At 50.5% G+C, this 5,217-nt stretch overlaps 1 long non-coding RNA gene across 1 annotated transcript in view; it reads right to left on the bottom strand.

The window, feature by feature from the left end:
* Nucleotides 1-5,217, bottom strand: part of LOC119314422 — a 25,596-nt gene that overhangs the window by 19,534 nt on the left and 845 nt on the right. Inside the window, exon 2 of the long non-coding RNA XR_005152313.1 lies at nucleotides 4,478-4,632. This is a non-coding gene — a long non-coding RNA (uncharacterized LOC119314422). The remainder of the gene's footprint in view (nucleotides 1-4,477; nucleotides 4,633-5,217) is intronic.

Raw genomic sequence — 5,217 nt, 5'->3', positions numbered from 1 at the left:
TGGATCTGGACCCTGCCTCCCCGACGCTGCAACGACGCTGCCCCATCGCCGACCCCCTCTCCCCCGCCTCTCGTCTGCTCGATCCTGTGTGGATCGGGAGGGGAGCGGCTCCGCCCCACCCGACGCCGGCGCCCCAACACCACCCGTCGCCGGCGCTGCCCTGACCTGGCGACGCCGTCACCCGTCGCCCCGTCGCCGGAAACGCTTCTTCGGCCCCTCCCCGAGCATACCTTTCCACATCTACAGGGCCGGTGAGCCCCTCCCGTCCGTCTCCCCTCGAACCCTCCTATGCTCGCCGCCGTGCTCGCGTGACCATGACCGGGCGCAGCGCCTTGGCCTGCCGCGACCGCACCGTAGCCGCCCCGCCCCCGTCTCCGTTCGGCCGATGCTGCTACTGCCCTTGCCGATACCGCTTCTTCCGGCCACCGCCGCGCCTGGCCCCGACCGGCCTCGCAGGCGCCGCTGTCGCCGTGCCACCGCCGCCTACCTCGCCGCCCTGTCCGGCCTGCCATAACCGCCACTGGCCGCACCCGAGGCCAGCACTCGGGTTCGCCCTGGCGGGCGTTCGTGGTCGCGCCCGCGAGCCCGCCCGCCCGATAGGCCCCCATGGCCCAATGACGTGTGGGGCCCCAGCGCCCCAGAACGATTAAAAAAAAGATAATAATAAATATAATTAAATACTAAATAATCAATTAAGTAACTAAAAAAAATTAACTTAATTAATTCTGTTTAAATTAATTAATTAAATTAGTTAACCTAATTAATTGTAGTTAATAAACCTAATCATTTTAGTTAGACTAACTAAACCTGATTAGTTAGTCTTAGACAATAATAACCGGGACCCACGCGTCAGTTGACCAAGTCAACTGGCTGTTGACTGCTGACATCCCCCTGATGTCATGCTGACGTCATAATTGCATTTTCTAAATAAATTAATTCTGTTAATTCTAAAAATATATTAAATCTTTAAAAATTAATATAAAATAATCCGTAGCTCGGATGAAAATACTTTGTACATGAAAGTTGCTCAGAACGACGAGACGAATCTGGATACGCGGTCCGTTCGTCCGCCACACACCCCTAACCAATCGAACCCGCAACTTTCCCCCTCCGGCTCCTCTGCCCGAAAACACGAAACACCGGGAATACTTTCCCGGGGGTTTTCCCCCCTTCACCGGTATCACCTACTACCGCGTTAGGGCACACCGAACACCGCGTATTACCTTGATATATTTTGTGGTGCTTTGTTTGCTCTGTATTCATTATTTCTTCCCCCTCTTCTCTCCGGTAGACTACGAGACCGACGCTGCTGCTGACCTGTTCGACTACGGAGTTGACGACCCTCTCTCTTGCCAGAGCAACCAGGCAAGCCCCCCCCCTTGATCACCAGATATCACCTATTCTCCTCTATACTGCTTGCATTAGAGTAGTGTAGCATGTTACTGCTTTCGTTAATCCTATTCTGATGCATAGCCTGACATTGTCGCTACATCTATTGATACCTTACCTGCAATCCTAAATTCTTAGTATAGGATGCTAGTTTATCATCATTGGCCCTACATTCTTGTCAGTCTGCCTTGCTATACTATCGGGCCGTGATCACTTGGGAGGTGATCACGGGTATATACTATATATACATACATACTATACAGATGGTGACTAAAGTCGGGTCAGCTCATTGAGTACCCGCAAGTGATTCTGACGAGGGGGTTGAAAGGACAGGTGGCTCCATCCCGGTAGAGGTGGGCCTGGGTTCCCGACGGCCCTCGACTGTTACTTTGTGGCGGAGCGACAGGGCAGGTTGAGACCACCTAGGAGACAGGTGGGCCTGGCCTTGTTCGGCATTCGCGGATACTTAACACGCTTAACGAGATCTTGGTATTTGATCTGAGTCTGGCTACTGGCCTATACGCACTAACCATCTACGCGGGAGTAGTTATGGGTATCCCGACGTCGTGGTATCAGCGGAAGCACTTCAGACGTCAGCGACGGAGCGGCGCGCGCCGGATTGGAACGTAAGCCTGCTCTTGTATTAAGGGGGCTAGTTCTGCTTCCGGCCGCCCTCGCAACGTGCAGGTGTGCTACGGGCGATGGGCCCAGACCCCTGTGCGCTTAGGTTTAGACCGGCGTGCTGGCCTCTCTGTTTTGCCTAGGTGGGGCTGCGACGTGTTGATCTTCTGCGGCCGGGCATGACCCAGGAAAGTGTGTCCGGCCAAATGGGATCAAGCGTGTTGGGTTATGTGGTGCACCCCTGCAGGGAAGTTAATCTATTCGAATAGCCGTGATCTTCGGTAACAGGACGACTTGGAGTTGTACCTTGACCTTATGACAACTAGAACCGGATACTTAATAAAACACACCCTTCCAAGTTCCACAGACAACCCGGTGATCGCTTTTCCACAGGGCGACGAGGGGAGGATCGTCGGGTAGGATTATGCTGGAGATGCTACTTGGAGATGCTACTTGGAGGACTTCAATCTATCCTCTTCTACATGCTGTAAGGCGGAGGCTGCCAGAAGCGTAGTCTTCGACAGGATTAGCTATCCCCCTCTTATTCTGGCATTCTGCAGTTCAGTCCACTGATATGGCCTCCTTACACATATACCCATGCATATGTAGTGTAGCTCCTTGCTTGCGAGTACTTTGGATGAGTACTCACGGTTGCTTTTCTCCCTCTTTTCCCCCTTTCCCTTCTACCTGGTTGTCGCAACCAGATGCTGGAGCCCTGGAGCCAGACGCCACCATCGACGACGACCCCCCCTACTACACCGGAGGTGCCTACTACTATGTGCAGCCCGCTGACGACGACCAGGAGTAGTTAGGAGGATCCCAGGCAGGAGGCCTGTACCTCTTTCGATCTGTATCCCAGTTTGTGCTAGCCTTCTTAAGGCAAACTTGTTTAACTTATGTCTGTACTCAGATATTGTTGCTTCCGCTGACTCGTCTATGATCGAGCACTTGTATTCGAGCCCTCGAGGCCCCTGGCTTGTATTATGATGCTTGTATGACTTATTTTATTTGTAGAGTTGTGTTGTGATATCTTCCCGTGAGTCCCTGATCTTGATCGTACACATTTGCGTGCATGATTAGTGTACAATTGAATCGGGGGCGTCACAGCGCCCTTGGTCGTCATGGCTTGCGTCATGGACACCTCGTGAGGTACCCCGCCTTGATCTCTCCACCTCCTCCCGAGCCAGCCTGATGAGGCCGTGCCTGAGGAAGCCCCGTGTCGTCCGCCCCGCGAGGCTTGGCCCCTCGCGAGGGTCTTGGGTCTGTGTTGATGGAGATGGGCCGTGCTGGGCTCCCCTTTGAGCCACGCCGCAAGCCGCAGGCAGGCAAGTCTGGGGACCCCCGTTCTCAGAACACCGACAGTGGCCTGCTCCCCAATGTGATTTGCAGAACAATAATCTTCGCATGCTCGCTGTAGCAGCAGTGTCAATGTCCCACCTGTCTCTCCCTTTTCTATCATACCGCCTGTCTCTCCCTTTTCTCTCTCACACTAGCAGACAACACATCTCTCTCACTTCTCTTATATTTCTCACATCATCTCTCTCTTTCTTTTTCTATCTGACACACATCACCTCTTTCTGCTTGTCTCTCGTGCATTACACATCTCTCCCTTCTCCCTCCCACAACGCCTCTCTCTTCTTTTATCTCTCAAACTGTCAGACAATGTCACAACACCTCTCTCTCTCTCTCCTCTTCTGATTCTCAGAACCACACTCTCTCCCCCCTCCTTTTCTCTTACACACAGCAGCACCTCTCATCATCTCTCCTCTGCTGTAGAGAGTAGAGAATGGATGAAGTGCTCCTTCGCATGGGAGAGAGAGAGAGAGTTGATGTGACTCCTATGATAATCTTTGGGAGAGAGAAAGAAATGGGAGGGGAGAGAGCAGCTGTGAGATTCTTGTGAGAGAAAAAAAAGGTAACCTGCAACTCTGCAGGCGGAGGGGGACGCGCTTGGCAGCAGGCGCCAGCTCCTGTGTGCCCGCATGCGCCAGCTGCTGTGTGCTAGTGGCCCGCACTAGCTAGGAGGGAATCTTGCTACTATTCACTAGCCCCGTCTTTTCAGACTAAACACTCTGTAGCTACTGGCACTAGCACATATCTCCATAGCGTGATCAACGGCATAGATAGGAGGCGCCGTGTAGGACGAGCTACAAAGGAACTTTACGGGGAGTACATAATAACCAACTCAAGTGCAAAAAAAGGGTAATCTTATTTGATGGGTTTTCTTAACGAATATGAAGCTGCGAAATTAGAGTTTGTCTAATGTTCACCAACTACAGCTTCTGAATTACCCCAAGAACTAACAAAGTGAGTTTATTTTTAGCTACAAAGCTGAAATCTATTACAAAGGACACTTTGCTTACAAAATAAAATGGATATCCCATCAAACTGCATATCAATATTTTTTTACCTAAGCCTAGATCAGCAAAAACACAGAGTGGCAATGTTCTTCAGAAAAATCACATACCTTCTTGTCCAGCTATTGCTTGCTTCGAAACAAAACCCAAACTCGCCAACAACAACATCCAACGCAACCACATACTGGGCGGCGGTGTGCTGCCCACAAGCGTTGTAAGCAAACCCTGCGGCTCCACCACGTCCACCACCCTAGGCGAAATTGGTCTGAACCGAAGGAACCAAATCAGTCAAACAATGCAACTCTGAAGAAATGTTTACCCTGTTTTTACATAGATGCAGAGGGAGATGGGTTACCTAATAGAGGAGCTTCTTAAGGATGAGCTATGTGGCACATCTGCTACTATACATTATATGTTTACAATTGTGATGAAGGATGGGTCGTTTGCTTGTATGCCTGGCTGAGTAGGTGTTGAATTTAGTCTGTACTATTTGAGTTTGAAATACTTGAAACAATATTTCCTTGTATCCACATATATAGCTTGAGATAGTCTGCACTCATTGGATCACTACCTTTTACTGTGAAGTTGCAAATAGGTAGTTGTTATTGAGTTCAATATTCTTTCTAGTGCTTGCTAGAGTACTCTGTGTAGCAGAAAGCTGCGTAAAATAAATCATGTTTAATGCACAAGCAGTATTCGGTTTGGTTGCAATCTACTCGTACAATTTCTGTAATATTCTCATGTTACCCAAAGAAAGAGGGGGAGAGGGATTAGAAGAGACTCAATCCCTAGGGGATTGGGTGGCTCTTGTTGTCTCCGGTATGCTTCGAGTGTGTGTGTGTGTGTGTGT

The sequence above is a fragment of the Triticum dicoccoides genome, chromosome 6A (genome assembly GCF_002162155.2).
Source record: "Triticum dicoccoides isolate Atlit2015 ecotype Zavitan chromosome 6A, WEW_v2.0, whole genome shotgun sequence".
Classification (NCBI taxonomy): Eukaryota; Viridiplantae; Streptophyta; class Magnoliopsida; order Poales; family Poaceae; genus Triticum; species Triticum dicoccoides.
Note: the sequence above shows the minus strand (reverse complement) of the source record. Positions and strands in the feature narration are given on the sequence as shown.